The sequence below is a fragment of the Lepus europaeus genome, chromosome 2 (assembly GCF_033115175.1).
Source record: "Lepus europaeus isolate LE1 chromosome 2, mLepTim1.pri, whole genome shotgun sequence".
In the NCBI taxonomy this organism is placed as follows: domain Eukaryota; kingdom Metazoa; phylum Chordata; class Mammalia; order Lagomorpha; family Leporidae; genus Lepus; species Lepus europaeus.
In genome coordinates, this window is record NC_084828.1 from 172392119 (window position 1) to 172413228 (window position 21110).

The following is a 21110-nucleotide window of genomic DNA, read 5'->3' on the forward strand; positions in this document are numbered from 1 at the left end:
ATCAGTCCTCTCCAATTAGGTCATGGACAAGATTAATTTTTTCCTGGAAAATTGATGTGGATAGTTGACTGCTATAGGCTTCTTCAATGTCATCTTGTCCTTTTTTAAAATGAATTATCCCTTTGTAAGTTGATTATTTCTTTAGAGCATTGTGTTCATAAAGTTTCTGTAAAGCACCACTGATTTCATTATTTTTCCACCTCCACTTGTCCACCAGTTTGATGTTTGTTCTTACTTTAATTTTAGTAAAATCCATATTGCTCTGATGGGGAGTATTTTGAAACCAGTATCTATCTTATAATTATTAGTGCTTTGAATTAGATTCTTAGATACATTTTAACAAATTAGTGTGAGTTTATTTTGGTGCAAAATGTTTTTGAAACTTATGCATAGCTTTTTAAAATAATGTTTATTTCCATGAAGTGTTAGAAGATCCTTTGTATGTGTGTGTGTGTGTGTGTGTTTTGTATTTATGTGTGTGTAAGATTGTGGAATTTTTGTGTGTGTGTGTCTGGCTCAAGTCAGTTAGCATAGTGTCGATGAATCTGTCCATACTGCTATTAATGGAAGGTTTGTGTTAATATGTCTTCTATTTGGAATCCAGCCATTAGAATTGCCTTCGTGAGACTCGGTTACAGATGAATTTCCTCAATATTTTGTTGTTTTTGTAAAGTTTGTATTCAACCTCTCTTTATGAAATGTGTTTTCTCTGTGTTTTAAATTTCAGTTATTTTGTCTCAGCATTTTCAACACAATCCTCCATATTCTAATTTTCCTAGCCACTGTTGAGAAATCAACCACCAAATTGGGGGAGCAGTCAACAAACTCTGTATGTGTGTGTGTGTGTGTGTGGAGGGCTCCCGTCGCTAGTTGGATATCCTACAATTCAGTTCTAACACTAACAGAATTAGTGCACACCACAAGATGAAGGATTAAGTCTCACAAACTGCCTGGGACTACCTAAGTCAATCACAAGAAGTAGGACTGTGAGGGGCTCAGACATTCTAGCCAACAATGTGGCACCTGGAAGTCTCCCTCTATCCTTCAAAAAGACACTTTCCAATTTGGAGATTTTAAGAGTTTTAAACATCTTCTGTAAGAAAATGTAAATGAAGATTAAAATGCATGTATTCTCATAAAATCAAATATTCCAGTTTATCACTGGTATTTTAACCTTTCCTTTCTCCATGATGCAGTCCATATAATTTCTTATGATCTGTTTTCAAATTTATTGCACCTCACCTAATTTAACCAGAATATTGCTGGTTGTATAATTTTTTTAAAATTTAGGATACTTTTAATAATTAATTCTATTTTTAATTATTCAAACTATGGCTTGATATTTATTAGTATTACATAAAAGTTTTAATTTCCTAATTTTGCAAATTGTGCTGTAGTTATGTAAGATGTTAGCATTAAGGGAAGCTGAGTGAAGGCTATACTGGAACTCCCTGTACCGTTCCTGAAACTTTGCTGTAAGTCAAAACAAGTTCAAAATAAACAGTAAATCAAACGAGAGAGCAAGTTGGCATATCTGACTAATGTTCCCTTAAAAAGGTACTGATCCATATCCAAGATGACTAAATAGGAAAAAGACATGCTGATTTTGACCATGGGAAGATAGTAGAAGAAAAGTGGAGTAATTGCATTCCCAAGGGATAGCTGGAAAGGTGTTTGCAATGGAAATTCTTCAGAAAGAAGAGACACCATGGGGCAGCATGGACAGTAAGACACACAGAATCAGGACGGGACACCACCAGCAACTCCCACAGCTCGAGGCTTGGAGAGACAACATCTTCTGGGAGCAAGGTGAGAGAAACCTGTGTCACTGGTGATGTCTCCTGCCAAGAACCTTGCAGACCACACTGGAACACTAGTGGGAGCAGGACACATGTTTTCATCCCAGCTTCCAACAAGGGTGCCCAGTGACTAGCAGGGAAGAAGGCGCACCTTAGCAAGACAACCAGAGGCTACTGTGGCTCATACATGTGTGACTAAGGGATAAATCCACAGTCCTCTCTGACCTTCAGTCTGACCTGGAGGTTGGTAGTAAGGCCTGTGAGGTGCTCCCTGTCCTTCACTCTCATGGGCACCTGTACTCAAACTGCCAAGGTGCAGGTCAGCAACTTGTTCCAAGAATATCTTGATTCTCTCTGTGGACAAAGAAGACTGGCAGGACTGAGAGTGGAGCCCCTGCTCCCTGTGACTGTAGAAGTCCTGTACCCATGACTGTGGGAATTCTGTGACTACATGAGAGGCCTGGGGTGTAGCTAGGTCTCCAGGCAATCACCGTCTAGCTTCAGATGCTCAGGGTTTCTTGAGTGCCTAGAGTGAGTCATTGCCTAGTGTTCTGTACTCACACTGAGGACCACAAAGGTCATTTGCATGGTTCAGGCACCACTATGGTGAGGTGTGTAGCCACTGTGGGCTCACCGCAGGCATTGATCACCTTGGCAGAGAGGAGGTGAAGCTATGACACCAGCACATGTGATCATACCCTGCCCCCTGCTGAAAATAGGTCTACCACACCCAACTTGGGAGTCACCCTGGACTCTTGCCTCACCCTCAAGCATTGATTCAGCTCTCTGGCCCCACCCAGCACACATCCACATCTCTGAATATCCACTGAAGGGGCAGACACTCCACAGAGGCACAGAGGCATATTTCCAAGATAAAAGCCATCAGAGGAGAAAACCAACAAGTGCTTTCACAAATGGTTAAAAATAAACCTAGAAATACTAGAAATGTGAACAAGGAAGACAATATAATTCCCTCAAAGGAACAGAACAACACTTTGATACTAGAATGTGATGACAAAGAGACTTATGAAATGCCTGAAAAGGAATTCAAAAGAGTGATGACAAAACTACTCAAAAACAATAAGAAGCAAATATGTGAGTTAATGAAATTCATACATGACATGAATGAAAAATTTTGCCAGGAGGTAGAACATTTAAGAGAAATCAAACTGAAATATCAGAAACGAAGAATTCAATGGGAAGACTGAACAATAGACTTGTTAGGCATAAGAAAGAATATCTGAGCTAGAAGACAAATCTTTTGCAATTTCTCAGTCAGACAAAAAAAAGAAGAAACTAGGAAAATTGAAAATAATGTTCAGGATTTACGGGATACTATCAAAACACCTAACATACATGTATTAGTAGTTCCAGATGGTGTGGAGAGAAAGAATGAATTAGAAGGCCTACTCAGTGAAATAATCACAGAAAACTTTCCTAATTTGTAGAAAGATAGGGATATCCAAGGAGAGAAAGCACATAGAACTCCTAACAGACATGACGAGAAAAGTTCTTCACCATGACACATAATAGTCAAACTTTCAACAGTAAATAATAAAGTGAAGATTCTAGTATGTGCAAGAGAGAAAAGCAAGATTCACTTCAGGGTGAGGGAGCCTGGGACACAAAGCAGGCCAGACAAGTCAATCCCACAGGTCCCTTCAGCACATAACAAAGTGCAGTGCCTTCCCAGCAACAAACAGAACATGGTGGAAGCCCCTTGTAACAAATACTTATCAACAATTACGAGATACAGGCTTCCATGACAAGATCTAGGTTTACATAAAAACAAGCTAGGAAGGGCTCCACTGAGACCGCCCCCAGCCTTCACAGTAACTAATATGTAACCTCTACCTTTGTTCACCTTTGTTCCTTTTAGATAAGGAGTTAAGGACATACAAATACCTCTAGACTGCAAGAACACAGCAGCTTGGTCTCTCTTGCTACCAGACTCTCCGATGGTACTGTCTGGTGCTTCTCTTTTTCTTACACAAACAAAACTTCACTTCTTCTACTCTCACCACTCTGTCAGGTCTCATAAGTTTTCACTGACACCAGGACATGAACTGGGACTCATCTCACCAGTTTTCTAGCCTCAGGAGGATCTCCAATTAGAATGACAGCTGATTTATCATTAGAAACCCTACAGGCTAGAAGAGAATGGAGAGACACAGTCCAGGTCCTAAAAGAAACTGTCAACCCAGAATACTGTACCAGCAAAGCTCTCATTTATAAACGAAGATGAAATAAAGACCTTCCAAAACAAACAAAAGCTGAAAGAATTTGTCACCTTTCTTCCAGCCTTATAAATGATACTTAAAAATGTGTCAAACATAGAAACCGAGAAATGTACTCATCATTAAGAAAGAATGTGAAGACAGAACATCTCCTTGTAAATGTACAAAGGGAATTCAGCAAACACAATAGGAATATTTATGGGAAAATGGCAGGACCAAGTCGGTATTTATCACTAATATCCTAGAATGTAAATGGCCTAAATTCTCCAATTAAAAGATACAAATTGGCTGAATGGATTAAAAAACAAGACCCATCTATTTGCTGATTGCAAGAAACACACCTCACTAACAAAGATACACAAACTGAAAGTGAATGAATGTTAAAACATATTGCATATTAAGAGAAAGCAAAAATGAGCAGGTATAGCTATTCTAATATAAAAATAGACTTTAACAAAAAAAGTTAAAAGAGAAAAAGAAAGGCATTATGTAATGACTAAGGGATCAATTCAACAGGAAGATGCGATTATAGTAAATGTATATGCACCCATTATCAGGGCGCTTATATACTTAAATGTTATTGGATCTAATGGGAGATAGACTCTAATACAGTAGCAATGGGGGACTTCAACACCACACTTTACTCCATTAATAGATCAACCAGACAAAAAAATCAACAAAGAAACAGAGCTAATCTACACTATAGGCCAAGAGAACTAATAGAGAACTTTCAACCCACAGCTACAGAACACATTCTTTTCATTGGTGCATGGAACTTTCTCTAGGGTAGACCATATGCTAGACCATAAAGCAAGTCTCAGAAAATTCAAAAAAATCAAAATCATCCCATGTACCTTTTATGACCACAATGGAATTTAAAATATAAGAAACTATCAAATATGCAAACATGTTGAAACCAAACACACAGTCCTGAATGAGCAGGGGGTTATAGAAGAAATCAAAATGAAAATTGAAAATTCCTATAAATGCATGATGACAGCAGAACATTTTAAAACTTACGAATATAGCAAAAGCACTGTTAAGAGACAAGTTTATAACAATTACTGTCTACATCAAGAAATTGGAAGGTGTCAAATAAATGATTTAACGATGTACTTCAAGGACTTAGAGATACAAGAACATATCAAACCCACAATTATTAGTGGGAAAGAAATAATTAAAGTTAAAGAAGACATAAATGAAATTAAAATCATATAATGATACAAAAGGTCAGTGGAATGAATAGTAGTTTTTTTTTTTTAATAAACAAAATTGATACACCATTGCCCCATCTAACTGAAAAAGGGAGGGAGAAGACCCAAATTAATAACATCAGAGATGAACATGGAGATGTTACAATGGATACCACAGAAATAAAAAAGAATCATCAGCAATTACAATAATTATATGCCAACAAACTTGGAAAACCTAGATTTCTGAACTCATTTTTTTCATTTCTGATTATATATTTAATAAACCCAAAAACACATCAGAACAAACACATAGTTTAATTCCAAAACCAGAAAAGATCTTCACCATTATAGTAAAAAGGATACAACAAAGAGAGTGAACTATACACTAATGTCCCTGATAAAGATACTCAACAAAATGCAACAACACATCAGAAACATCATTCATTCATATCAAGTGGATTTATTCATGTTACACGGGTATGGTTTATGTTTTACCTGTGTAATTTTGATGCAATACATTAACAAACTGAAGAATAAAAACTATAGTCTTACTCAATAGACATAGAGAAAGCATTTGATAAAGTACATCACCGTTTCATGAAAAAGAAAAAAAGCCTTAAACAAACAGGGTATAGAAAGAACCTTCCCCCCTTAAGGCATTCGGATCTAAAAAGCCCATGAGAGTGTTTCAGGTGTGGAAAGCCAAGACACTCTGGCAAAAAATGACCTAAATGAAATAACTCTGCGAGTGAGATCCCGGTGCAAAGAAGGGGCCATCAAATAAGGAGGTAACTTTCTCAGAGGGGAGGAGAGGACTTCCACTTTGATTATGATCTTGTCTAAATAAGGTCGGAGTTTGTGAACTCAAGAAGCTTCCGTAGCCTTGATGGCTCATGATAAGAGCCTTGTGTGATTAATGACATCATAAACAAGAGTGTCAATTGTTAAATCAACAACAGGAGTCACTGTGCACTTGCTTCCCATGTAGGACCTCTGTCCTTAATGTGTTGTACTATGTAAATTAACGGTAAAACTAGTACTTTATACTTTGTGTGCCTGTGTGGGTGCAAACTGTTGAAATCTTTACTTAGTATAGAGTTGCTCTTCTGTATATAAAGATAATTGAAAATGAATCTTGATGAAGGATGGGATGGGCCGCCGCAGCGGCCATTGGAGGGTGAACCAACGGCAAAGGAAGACCTTTCTCTCTGTCTCTCTCTCTCACTGTCCACTCTGCCTGTCAAAAAGTAAAAATAAATAAATAAATAAAAGAATGGGATGGGAGAGGGAGTGGGAGATGGGATGGTTGCAGGTGGGAGGGTGGTTATGGGGAAAAAAGCCGCTATAATCCAAAAGTTGTACTTTTGAAATTTATATTTATTAAATAAAAGTTTTATATTAAAAAAAGAAATAACCTTCCTAAACACACTCAATTAAATATATAACAAACCCACAGCCAGTGTCGTATTGAATGGGGGAAAGTCAGAAGCATTTCCACTAAGATCTGGACCAGACAAGATGTCAACTTCCACCATTTCTATTCAATATAGTTCCAGCAGTTTTAGCTTGAAACATTAGGCAAGAAAAATACATCAATGGATACAAGTTGGAAAGAGGGTAGCCAAATTATCACTTTTTCTCATGACATGAAACTATACATATAGAAACCAAAAGACTCCACTAGGAGACTATTGGAGCTCATAAGAGAGTTTGCTAAATCTGTAGGATATAAAATCAATGCACAAAATTCAGTCACCTTTGTATACAAAAACAATGTGATGGCTAAGAAAGAACTTTTAAGATCAACTACAAAAAATTTTAATACCTTGGAATAAATTTAACCAAGGTTGTGGAAGTTCTCTACAATGAAAATTACAAAATATTGAAGGAAAAATAGAAGAAATTGCAGAGTAATTTTTAAAGATTTATTTATTTGAGAAGCAGAGTTACAGAGAGAGAGAGGAAGAGACAAAGAGGTCTTCTATCTGTTGATCACTCCCCAAATGGCCACATAGGCTGGAGAGGGACTGATCTGAATCCAGGAACCAGGAGCTTCTTCTAGGTCTCCCATATAGGTGCAGGTGCAGGGGCTCACGCACTTGGGCCATCTTCTACTGTTTTCCCAGGCCATTAGCAGAGAGCTGGAAGTGGAGCATCCAGGACTCAAATCAGTGCCCATATGGGATGCCAGCACTGCAGGAGGAAGCTTAACCTACTACATCACAGCACTGGCCCCTCAAAACAACTTAAAATCTTCTATGTTCATGAATTGGAAGAATTAATATCATCAACATATCCATACAACCCCAAGTAGTTTACAGGTTCAATGTCATCTGAAACAAATGGCAACAAGATTCTTCTCAGATCTTGAAAAAACTATGCTAAAAATCATTTGGAAACAGAAAAGATCCTAACTATCTGAAGCAATGCTACACAACAAAAACAAAGCCAGAGGCATCGCAATACCAGAATTCAAGACATATTAAAAGGGAAGTTACAATCATGACAGCCTGGTCCTGCCACAGACAAACATGTAGACATATGGAACTAAATAGAAACCTTAGTAATTAACGTACATATTTACAACCAACTAATCTTTGACAAATAAATTGAAATCAATCCCTGGAGCAAGAACAGTAACTTCAAAAACTGGTGGTGAAAAAACTGTATCTCCACCTGCAGAAGTATGAAAAAAGACGCCTACTTTACACTGTATCCAAAAAATCAAATCAAAATAGATCAAGGGTCCAAATAAATGACCTAATACCATCAAATCCCTAGAGGAAAGCAATGAGGAAGCTCTACAAGACACTGGCATTTGCAAAGACTGCTTGGAAAAGACCAAGCACAGGAAATAACTGTAAAAACAGACAAATGGATTTCATCAACCTCAGAATTTTCTACACTTCAAAGGAAACAAACAACAAAGTGAAGAGGCAAATGACAGAATGTGAGAATATATTTGCAAACCAAGCAGCTGATAAATAATTAATATCCAAGATCCATAAACTGCTCAAGAAACTCAACAACAACAACAAAACAAACAATCCGGTTACGAAATGGACAAAGGACATGAACAGACATTGATCAAATGGTAAAATTCAGGTGGCCAACAGGCACATGAAAAAATGCTCAGGATCACTAGCCATCAGGGAAATGCAAAACAAAACCACAATGAGGTTTCACCTCACCCCAGTTAGAATGGTTCTCATACAGAAATCAACAAATGATGAATACTGGTGAGGATGTGGGAGAAAAGGTACCCTATCCCACTGTTGGTGGGAATGTAAACTGGTACAACCATTATGGAAGACACTATGGAAATGCCTCAGAAACCTGAAAATAGGTTTTGTTTGTTTGTTTGTTTGTTTGTTTTTTGACAGGCAAAGTGGACAGTGAAAGAGAGAGAGAGACAGAGAGAAAGGTCTTCCTTTGCCATTGGTTCACCCCCCATTAGCCGCTGCGGCCGGTGCCCTGAGGCTGGAGCACCGCGCTGATCTGAAGCCAGGAGCCAGGTGCTTCTCCTGGTCTCCCATGGGGTGCAGGGCCCAAGCACTTGGGCCATCCTCCACTGCATTCCCGGGCCATAGCAGACAGCTGGCCTGGAAGAGGGGCAACCGGGACAGAATCCGGTGCCCCGACCGGGACTAGAACCCAGTGTACTGGCGCCGCAAGGTGGAGGATTAGCCTGTTGAGCCACGGCACCGGCCAACCTGAAAATAGTCATACCATATGCCCCAGCCATCCCACTCCCAGTCCTGTACACAAATCAAATGACATCAGCAAATGAAAAAGTGAGCTGTAGCTCCATGTTCACTGGAGCTCAATTCACAATAGCTTAGACATGGAATCATCCCAGATGTCTATGAATTGATGACTAGATAAAGACAATATTGCATATATACACTATGGGCTACTCCTCAGCCATAAAAGAGAATGAAATCCTGTCTTTTACAACAAGTTGGATATAACTGGAAATCATTATACTTAGTAAAATCAGCCAGTCCCAAAAAAGACAAATACCAGAGGTATAGGTTCTCCTCGATTAGTCGTAACTAGTAGAGCACCTAGAAGGTAATCTATGGAAGTGAAACTTAAAATTTGAGATGCAATGATTTTAACAGCCTTTGTCTCGACTGTTGAGGAACAGTGTTGTTTTTTTTTTTTTCTTCTTCAAACTATTTGTTGAATTCTTTACTTACTGTATAGGGTTAATCTTATGAGTATAATGTTAACAAAATAAATATTTGCAAAAAATGGAAATAGGAGAGGGAGGAGGAAGAAAAGTGGGAGTGTGGGCAGCAAGGAAGGTAGGATGGGAAGAATCACTTTGTTCCTAAATTTGTGTATTGAAATGTTTGAAGGGGCCTGCACTGTGGCGTAGCAGGTAAATCCACCGCCTGCAGTGCCGGCATCCCATATGGGTCCGGTTAGACTCCTGACTGCTCCACTTCCAATCCAGCTTTCTACAATAGCCTGGGAAATCAGTAGAAGATGATTCAAGTCCATGGGCCCTGCACCTGTGTGGGAGACCCAGAGGAAGCTCCTGGCTTCAGATAGGTGAAGCTGTAGCCGTTGCAACCAATTGGGGAGCGAACCATTGGATGGAAGACCTCTCTCCCTCTCTCTCTCTCTCTGCCTCTCCTTCTCTCTCTGTGTAACTCTTTCAAATAAAATAAATAAATCTTTTTTAAAAAATAAATGCTTGACGTTTGCATACCTTAAATTCAAGATTTATAAGTAAAATATATAAATAAATAAATAAATGAAAAAAGAGAAATAGAAATTTATATTTGCACATTCACAAATAAAGCATAAGCCTTGTCATGTAAAACATTAAAGTTCATGGATAATTGAATTAAGAGATGCTTATTTTGATTCCTAAAAGTTTTAAATCCATGCGTATTTTTCATTCTCTGCACTTTTTAACAATTTACTTATTTATATAAAAGTCAGAGTTATAGACACAGAGAGAGGACTAGACATACAGAGAGAAATCGTCCATCCATTGGTTCACTCTCCAAATGTCTCCAATGGCTGAGGCTGGGCCAAGCCAAAGCAATGAGCTGGAGCTTCATTCTGTTCTCCCACGTGGATGCAGAGGCCCAAGCACTTGAGCCACTGTCCACTGCTTTCCTAGGCACATCAGGGAGGTGGATTGGAAACGGAGCAGCTGTGATAGGATGCTGGCATAACCTGATGCACCACAACACTGGCCTGCATCCTATGCACTTTGCGTGAAAATTTTGAAGACATTTTGTACAGATTATTTTTTCTTATCAAAGTGCAAGAAACCTGTCAGAAATTCTCAGAAGGTCCTAGAAATCATAACGAAGAGGTTCCCCCTGGCCAAAGGTAGGAAATAATATACTTGACTGTAATGGATTTAAACATATCAAGTATTTTTAGGTTCAAGAGTTTATAATGATATTTTCAAAATTATCATCAGCGAAGTTTAGAAGTTGCTAGGAAACATTATATGAAAATTTCATAAACACAGGAAAAGAATAAATATTCATTTTATGTCTTCTTTATGAACTAAACCTCTAGGCAACCAAATAGTAGATGAGGGATAGGGCCTTTGTAGAAATTATTCAGCTAACGCAGGAAGATAGATGATGGAATAGAGTATCCACATTTAGCAACCCTAATGAACAAGAGATCACAGCACAAGAACCATTGATATCTCCTAATGAGAATACACAACATCATCAATAAAGCGGTTTTGTCAAAAACAAAAAGAGCCAAATCCATTTCTGATGGAAATTCTTAATCTAAGCACCTGTTTACAAATAAGGTGTTACATAACACCACTGGGTACAATCAGCAAAATATTGTCTATGTTGTATTTACAGGACATCAAACTGGTATCTTCAGTAAATACACTGAATGTAAAACAAAGAGAGAGAAAAAGATGGAGAAGAAAATTATATATTTTAAAAACTTTGGAAACATGTCAACCAATCACAGTGTGTGCTGTGATTCAGGCAAGCACTTTTCTAATGAATTAGTTAGATAATTATGTAAATTTAAACACCTGCTGGATGTTAGATTATATTGAGAACCATTTGTGCGAAAATGACGAAACCAGTTTCCCATTATTCATAGCATAAGCACCCTGGGCTGAAAACCAGGAATTGGCACTGGGTTCCATTATAGCAGCTATTAAACTTTCTTTCTTTGTAGTCATAACTTCTCTTTTTTACATTTATTTTACATTTATTCATTTTGAAAGTCAGAGTTATAGAGAGATAGGGAGAGGCAGAGAGAGGAGAGAGAGAGAGAGAGAGAGAGAGAGAGAGAGAGAGAGAGAGAATCTTCCATCTGCTGGTTTACTCCCCAGCTCTGGGCCAAGGTGAATTCACAAGCCAAGAACTCCATCTGGTTTCCCACATGGGTGGCAGGAGTCCAAACACTTGGGCCATCTTCTGCTGCCTTCCCAGGCACATTAGCAGGGAGCTGGATCAGAGGTGGAGCAGCAGGGACTTGAAGGAGCGCCCATATAGGATGCTGGTGTCAAAGGTGGCAGCTTTACCCACTATGCCACAACACAGGCCCCACAGTGGTAATTTCTTTAAATCTTCATTTCCTTATGTATACATTCCTTTCCATGCATATTATTATGGATACACTGATCGGGTTATTATGATGGCCCTTTGAGAGTAGCATTATTTTAAAATTAGAAAAATCTTTTTAATCAGGAGAAGGATTTTCTGATGTTAGCCCTGTGTTTTGTTATTTTTTTCCCTCCTTCTATGATTCGTTATGAAGATGCAGAGCAACACATTTTAGAGAGAAATAAAATGTGATAAAACACTCTCTTGACACAATTTTAACTGAAGTAAATACAGCATATATTGTTATGGAATAATATAGGAGTAGTTAAGTGGGAATTTGCCACTAACAATAACTGACAATCCCAGGGCAGATCGGGCTTAATAATGTTAATGTATTCCTCTTGACTGCTGAGGCTTCTATAAATAGCACACCCCAGGCACAAGGCACATCCTCCATGATGAGCTCTCCCTCTTGACTTCATCAATCGGCTCCGTCAGACTCTTGAATGTCGCTGCTCCTGATTAAGAGAAATGATCTGCTTCTCCCTCAGACAGCTCGCAGAACTGGCAAGAAGGCAAGAGAGGACAACTTGCCCCAGGACCCCAAGAGCCTGCGGGAGCAGGTTGGGTTGCTATGTAGGAGGTAAACAGAGACTGAATGTCAAGGGTGCAATGGAGCCCCTGTTGCCGTGGGAAGCTTGCTTTGGAGGCTTCTGGGAAGTAAGTGAGCCCTCCTGAAGCCACTCTCGAATCCTTGTGTGTGTGCACATACCCACGAGTACCTGTGTATACTCTGCATGAACAGGCGAGGCTGGCTCAGCTTCCTAAATCCCGATACTCTCATACCCCAAGCTTCTGTGTACCTTGCCATATTCCTCCAGCACCCTAGAAAACGTGCAACCCGAAGCATCTTGAGCCGTGCCAAGGGAAGGTGATGCTAGCCACAATTAAAACTCTCCAATCAGAGCAGGGAGTTGGAAGAAGGAGAAAGTCTGACGTCTGAGTTCCAGAACCACAAACTGTATTGCTCAGAATAAATGTAAGACAAAATTGGCAGTTATTTGAGGTGGGGTCAATAATTCTTGTGTCTGATTTTTTCTGAATTCAGACAGAAACATCAGCTCAAAGAAGCCACTGCATAGGAAATGAAAGAATGAAACAAGAGAGATGGTAGATGGGGTATTTTGCAGGATGTAAGGCCATACTCTCCAGTTTGCAATGATTCTGTGGCAAATTTGATTGTGATTCAGTTGGTATATTTGCAAGAAAATAATTTTATACTGGGAGGCTTTGAGCATAATTCACACGGGGCAAATCTGTGTTCCTTGGTATTTTACTTTAGGTATATTTAATGCTATTAATACGAAAAAGAGGAGTAAAGAAATAGAGGAAAACAGTGACGAAGAAGAAAATGCTGCAGCTCTAGATTGGGGGTTCTACATTTCTCAGGAAAGTGGAAAAAAGTATCTGTATCAGACATTTGCTTTTTTTTAACTGGAGAACACTTTGAATTTTGAATGCCACCACTGGCATTTGGCTTTGGCCCCACTTACTATGTGGGCGTGGAATCTGCATATGGGATTGAATCATTGATAAGAACTTCACACTTCTAATGAATACCTGCTGTGGTAATACAAAGCGAACAGGTTTCATGTATTTCACAGATATAGTACTAAGAAGACAACGATACTTTCCTCCCTCTACATTTCTTCTCCCAATCTCTCGCTTTCCTTCTTTTTTCTTTAATTTGTATAAAAACATAATTTCAATCCACTATATAATCACAGATTTAATGCACCACTAACCATAATATTCAACAAGTAAAAAGTAGAATGACCACAATCTCACATGAGTAGAAACAAGGGCTAAAACCAAAAATCATATACCAAGATCTCTGTTTCCTATATTTTTTTGTATTCTGTATTAAATGTCACATATCAGAGAAAATATGATATTTGTCTTCTTGATGGCTTATTTCAAAAATCATAATGTTGCCAGTTGCATCCATTTTGATACAAAAGACAGGATTTCATTTTTTTATGACTAAGGAGAAGCCGATAGTGTATACGTGCAATATTGTCTTTATCTAGTCATCAATTTATAGACATCTGGGTTGATTCCATGTCTTAACTATTGTGAATTGAGCTCTACAGCTCACTCTTTCATATGCTGATGTCATTTGATATGTGCACAAGACCGAGAGTGGGATGGCTGGGGCATATGGTAGAACTATTTTCATGGCCGGTGATGTGGCTCACTTGGTTAATCCTCCGCCTGCAGCGCCAGCATCCCACGTGGGCACCGGATTCTGTCCCGGTTGCCCCTCTTCCAGGCCAGCTCTCTGCTGTGGCCCGGGAAGGCAGTGGAGGATGGCCCAAGTGCTTGGGCCCTGCACCCGCATGGGAGACCAGGAGGAAGCACCTGGCTCCTGGCTTCGGATCGGCACAGCGTGCCAGCCGTAGCGGCCATTTGGGGGTGAACCAACGGAAAGAAGACCTTTCTCTCTCTCTCTCTCACTCACTGTCCACTCTGCCTGTCAAAAAAAAAAAAAACAAAAAAACCTATTTTCAGGTTTCTGAAGCATTTCCATAGTGTCTTCCATAATGGTTGTACCAGTTTACATTCCCACCAACAGTGGGATAGGGTACCTTTTCTCCCACATCCTCACCTGCATTCATCATTTGTTGATTTCTGTATGAGAGCCATTCTAACTGGGTTGAAGTGAAACCTCATTGTGGTTTTGTTTTGCATTTCCCTCATGGCTAGTGATCCTGAGCATTTTTTCATGTGCCTGTTGGCCATTTGAATTTTACCCATTGATCAATGTTTGTTCATGTCCTTTTTTCCATTTCTTAACTGGATTATTTGTTTCGTTGTTGTTGAGTTTCTTGAGCAGTTTACAGATCTTAGATATTAATTCTTTTTCAGCTGCCTGGTTTGCAAATATGTTCTCGCATTCTGTCATTTGCCTCTTCACTTTGTTGTGTGTTTCCTTTGATATGCAGGAAATTCCTAGTCTCATTGTCTATTTTACTTTTACTGTCCATGCTGGTGTCTTTTCCAAGCAGTTCTTGCATATGCCAACATCTTACAGGGTTTCCCCAAAGTTCTCTAACAGTTTGGTGCTACTGGGTCATAGATTTAGGTCCTTGATCTATTCTGAGTGGATTTTTGTGTAAGGTGCAAGATAGGAGTCTTGCTTCATACTTCTGCATATTGAGATCCATTTTTCTCAGCATTTTTGTTGAAAAGACCGTCCTTGCTCTGGGGGTTGATTTTAGCTCCTTTGTCGAAGATAAGTTGGTTGTAGATGCACTGGCAGGAAGAATGCATATTCTGCAACTGCAGGATGAAACTTCTGTAGCAGTCTGTTGGGTCCATTTGGTCAATAATATCAATTAGCTCTGTTGTTTCTTTGGTAGTTTCTGCCTCTTTGATGAGCTCATTGCAGAAAGTGGGGTGTCGAAGTCCCCCGATACTGTTGTGTTGGATCTGTCTCCCTTTAGATCCATTAATATTTCTTTCAAATAACCAGGTGTCCTGTAATTGGGTTTATATGTGTTTATTATAGTTGAATTGATCCCTTAATGATCACATGGTGCTCTTCTTTGTCTCTTTTAACCATTTTTGTGTTGAAGTTATTCTTTCTGATTTAGAATGTCTACACTGGCTCTTTTTTGCTTCCCATTAGCATGGAATATCTTTTTCCATCCTTTCACTTTCAGTCTGTGGGTATCTTTGTTGGTGAATTGTGTTTCCTTTAGGCAGCAAATAGATGGGTCTTGTTTTTAATTAATTCAGCCAGTCTATATCTTTGAATTATAGAATCCTTGAGGTTAGTAACATTCAAGGTTACTATTGATAAGTAATGTCTTGGCGCTGCCATTTTTCCATAACTCTTTCTATTTTTTACCGTAGATTTCCTTTGTCCTTTCACTGATGGGTTTTATGCCTTCACACTATTTCATACTGGTGACTATGTTTCTGTGTTTCTGTAGCACATCCTTAAGCATCTTTTTTTTAATACTGGACAAATGGTGACAAAATCTTTCAATTTCTCTTTGTTATAGAAGGTCTTTATTTCCCTTTTATTCATAAAATAATATGAATTTTATGCAGGGTGCAGGATTAAGGGTTGACAGTTATTTTCCCTTAAGACTTGAACGATATCTTGCCATTCTCTCCTAGCCTGTAGGGTTTCTGATGAAAAGTCAGCTGTGAGTCTAATTATAGATCCTCTGAAAGTAACCTGTTATTTCTCCTGTGCACATTTTAGAATCTTTCCTTTATGTTTTTCTGTTGAAAGTCTTTCTCCAAATTGGGAAATTTTATGCAATTATTTCACTAAATAGGACTTCTAATTCTTTCTCTCTCTCCATGCCTTCAGGAACTCCTATGACCCATATGTTGGGTTATTTGATAGTATCCCTTAAATCCTGAACACTGTTTTTAAATTTTCTAATTTGTTCATCATTTTCTTTTTGGTCTAACTGAAAAATTTCTAAAGATTTTTCTTCTAGCTCTGATATTCTTTCTTCTGCCTCACAAGTATATTGTTAAGGCTTTCCACCACATTTTTATTTGATCTATTGAATTCTTCATTTCTAATATTTCATTCTGATTTCTCTTCAAAATCTTAATTTCATGGAAAATTTTTCAATCATGTCATAAATGGATTTCTTTAATTTATGGATTTGTTTCTGATTGCTTCTGAGTTTTCCTATGATTAATCTTTAAAATTCCATTTCAAGCATTTCCTCAATTCTTCATCTTCACAATACTGAAGTGTTGCTATGCTCCTTTGGAAAGGGGATCATGTTGTCTTCCCTATTTTTCTTTCTTGAATTTCTGCATTTATTTTTGGGCATTATTTTTTCCCTCTGATGGCTATTATCTCTGGACTGTGCCTCTGTGTCTTAGTGAAGCGTCTGTTTTTTCAGTGAATACCTAGAGGTGTACTGAGTCTGGCCAGGGAGCCCTGGTCAGTGATCCAGGGTGGTGTCTGCTTGTGCTGCATGCCCACACCCTCCAACAGATCTACAGCATCTCTTCTTCCATGGAATTCCTGCTGCAGTTTCCCCCCTAACTCTTCCCTGATATTTCACTCTCTCCATTTTTTTTGCTATCTTCCTCTAGCCTGGAGCAGTAAGTTCACTCCCTATTCCACAATCACAGAAATTTCTCTATGAACTTTTTGAAGTACCTTCTTTCCTCTTGCCTTTTGTGTCCCAGAACTTGAGTCAGTACTTGTTTCAGTACCCAAACTAAAAAATTCATATATGTATACGTATAAACACAGAAAGAGTCATAGTAATCTTTTCAATTACAATTCACAAATAGATTCTCCTAATCATTCAGCTGTAACCCTATTTTCTTGGTTTGTTGTTGTTGTTATTTGTTTGTTTGTTTAATTGTGCCAATCAGGGAAATAAAGAGAAGTTCAAAAATATTGTGGAATGAAGCGGGAATTTGGTGCAGCAGTTTAAGACACTTAATACCCTTGGGTCCCACGTTGGAGTGCCTAGGCTCAAGTATTGGCTCTGTTTCCATTTATCATTTCCTGGTAACGTGCATCCTGTGGATTAGAAATGACAGTTCAAGGACTTGGGTCCCTGCCAACCATAAGGAGACCAGGATTAAGTTCCCAGCTCTTGGCTTCTGCTTGGTTCAGCCCCAGCATTTGCAGGCATTTGGAGAGTAAACCAGTATATAGAATCTCTCTCTCTCTCTCTCTCTCTTTCTCTCTCTCTCTCTCTCTCTCTCTCTCTTACCCTTTGAAGTAAATAAGTAATTTTTTGTTTGTTTGTGTAAGGTGGAATTAAAAGATGAGTTTGTGGGCCAGTGTTGTGGTCTAACCAGCTGAGCTGCTGCCTGCAACGCTGGAATCCTATATGGACACCAGTTCAAGTCCTGGCTGCTTCACTTCGGATCCAATGCCCTACTGATGTGCCTAGAACAGCAGACGATGGAACAGAAGGCCCCTGTACCCTTGTGGGAGATCTGCATGAGGGTTCTGGCTCCTGGATTCAGTCTGGCCCAGCCTTGACTGTTGTAGCCATTTGGGGGAGTAAACCAGTGGATGGAAGAGCTCTCTCTGTCCCTCTCTCACTGAAACTCTGCCTTTCAAATAAATCAATACATCTTTAAAAAATAATAAATAGAATGTTTACGTTGATGTACAATTTTTGAAATACATGCATAAATTTTCATAATATGTATTTTACACGAACTTTCTGAAGACTACTTATACTTGTGTGTATTTGTGTACATATGTATGTGGGTTTGTGTGTTCAAACATCTTCACTTCAAATTCAAAAATGCAGCATTTAACTTCACAGACTGAAATTCTTCACATATTCAGTAAACGTATAATGTCTGCCATGTCTTGCTGGGTGCTGAAAATTGCTTAAATTCTTTGCTCATCACAAGCTTCACAGGAATTTTCTTGGTCAATAGAGTTTTTTGCATCTCTGTTCTCTAGCCACTAAATCAGGGGAAGTCATACAACTTTCACCTTTACCTGATGAAACTCAGGTCCACATTTGATCAGCTTCTCAAATGGATTATCATTCACTTTGCTTTTTATGTAAAGCTTTGATTCCCTCAAAATATGAGACCATTCTTCTTTTATCAGGGGAGGTCATTGACCTCAGGTAGATAAAAGAGTAGATCCTTATATTCAGCTGCGCTTTTGAACTGGCTCCCAAATGCTTCTTGAATTTGTTCCACTGGATTTACTTACCCCAGTAAATAAACCTAAGAAAACAAGAAACTTTCTTTCTTTGCTGAGAACAAATTAAGAAGTCTCTGGTTAAAATAACAAAATAAATTCTTCATACTGTTTGTTGAACTTCTTTACTTAGTGTAGAGTTAACTACATGATCATTAAGCAAACTGAAAACAGATCTTTGTAAAAATTAAGAGTGGGAATGTGAGAGGGAGGAGGAAGAAGACTGGGAGTGTGGGTGGGAGGGAAGTTAGGAGTGGGGGAAGTATTGCTATGTTCCTAAATCTGTATATATGAAGTACATGAAACTTGTATAACTTAAATAACATTATTAAAAGTAAGAAGTCATGGATGCTGTGGCCTTACTAAAGGAGGAAGATATTCCACTTCTGGTTCTTGTTTTTTCTCAAGCTCCTGGGCAGTCCTAAAACCTTCCATTTTTGCCAGTGTGTATATATACACACACACACACACACACACTCTCTCTCTCTCTCTCTCAGGGATATCACATCCAGGATTAGTAAGTGCTATGACAAATACTGTGCATCCCTGTTTTTCAGGAAGTGTTTTCTGTTACTACTGGAAACAACAAATGGTTTTCATTTAACTAAGCCAGAGATTTAAAACCCAGAAAACGTGCTTGGGCTTCTTATACACTGGTTGTTAACCTTGATCCTCTCGTTGAGGGTAAGGAAGGTAAACTACAAAAGATGAATCTAGGTTCAGGTGCACACACAGACTTCTGCAGACCGTCCTCTGCTGTGAAAGCAGCACAAGCACCCATTGTAGCTTCTTCTAGCCCTGTTCCAGTGAGCTGGGCTCTAAACTGAGGTGCGGTACAGCTGGGTAGGAAGAGGCAAGGTGGCAGTGGTCAGGGGTGAGACAGCTGGACAGTTTAATCCTCTGTGCTCATAGCCCGTTTCTGAAATCCTACCTCCTTTCTGTAATGTTTCCACTACCTTTGCTAGAAGGCATATGCCCTATAACCAGAAGCAAACTTTGTATCTCAGAAAAGCCGTCCTCTTGGGGGGAATTGTGACACACGCGTTAGGCTGCCGCTTGTGACATCAGCATCCGCTATCAGAGTGCCCCTTGGAGTCCAGACTGCTCTGGTTCTGATCCAGTTCCCTGATCATGTTTCTGAGAAGGCAGCTGAAGATGGCCTATGTAAAGGGGTCCCTGCCACCTACATGGGAGACCTGGATGGAGTTCCTGGCTCCTGCCTTCAGCCTGCACCCAGTTGGAAGATTCTCTCTCTCTCTCCCTCTCCCCCCACCCCATCTCTTTCAAATAAAATAAATCTTTTTTTTTTTTTTTTAGAAAGGTGTTCCTCTCTAGGTGGCACCAGTATTTCCACTTCTCTTGTAACTCAATTTTTCATCTGTTGTTATGCTCAGGATGACTATGGACATAAATGGATAGCAAGGATACCACATGAATTTTTAAACGAATTATTTATTTTATTTTATGTAAGGTTTACTTATTTACTTTGAAAGGGAGAGTGATAGAGAGAGAGGGAGAGACAGATCTTCCATCCACTGGTCACTCCGAAGATGACCTCAACTGCCAGGCTGGGCCAAGTCAAAGCCAGGAGCCAGGAGCTTCTTCTGGGTCTCTCAGTGGGTGGCAGGTACTCAAGCACTTAGGTCACCTTCTAGTACTTCTTCAGGACATTAGAAGGGACTGGATCATAAATGGAGCAGCAAGGGTCTGGCAGTGTGGTGTAGTGGGTAAAGCCACTGCCAGCAGTGCTGGCATCCCATATGGATGCCGGTTCAAGTCCCAGCTGCTCCACTTCTGATACAGCTCTCAGCTATGGCCTGGGAGAGCGGTAGAGGATGGCCCAAGTCCCTGGGTCCCTGCACCCATGTGGGAGACCCAGAAGAAGCTCCTGGCTCCTGGCTTTGCATTGGCACAGCTCTAGCCATTTCAGCCAATTGGGGAGTGAACCAGCAGATGGAAGACTCTCTCTCTCTCTTTCTCTCTCTCTTCCTCTCCTCTCTCTGTGTAACTCTGACTTTCAAATAAATACATAAATCTTAAAAAAAAAAAAGAAATGAGGCAGCAGGGACACAAACTGGCACCCATAAGGAATGCTGGCTTTGCAGATGGCAGCTTATCCATTATGCCACGATACCAGCCCTAATTTATTTATCCTAAAGGCAGAGTTACAAGGAAGGCATGGGTGCGGGGGGTCAAGGAAGATACCCATAACCTTTCATCCATTGGTTCACTTCCCATATGGCTATAATAGCCAGGGCCAGGCAAAATCTAGAAGCCAGAGTTTCATTCAAGTCTGCCATTTGGATGCAACAGCCCAAACATTTGATCCATGCTCTGCTACTTTTCCATTAGCATGGAGCTTGCTAGGAAATGGATCATCTGGGACTTGAACCAGAGCTCATATTTGATGCTGACATCACAGGCAGTGGCTTAGCCTGCCGTGCCACAATGACATCCCAGGACTTGATTCTTTATATTCCAGAGAAAGTGTTAGAGACCTGGACATCGACGATCATGAAGAGGATGAGATAACCCCTCCCTCTCACTGTATAACTTCTAGCTACTGTCAAAATTTCTGGAAATAATAAAGTGTG

The 21110-nt window shown here is 39.5% G+C and overlaps 1 pseudogene; it reads left to right on the plus strand.

Annotated features, from left to right (window-relative positions):
• The window catches only part of LOC133752247 (elongation factor 1-alpha, somatic form-like), a 101396-nt pseudogene that overhangs the window by 46234 nt on the left and 34052 nt on the right, over positions 1-21110 (plus strand).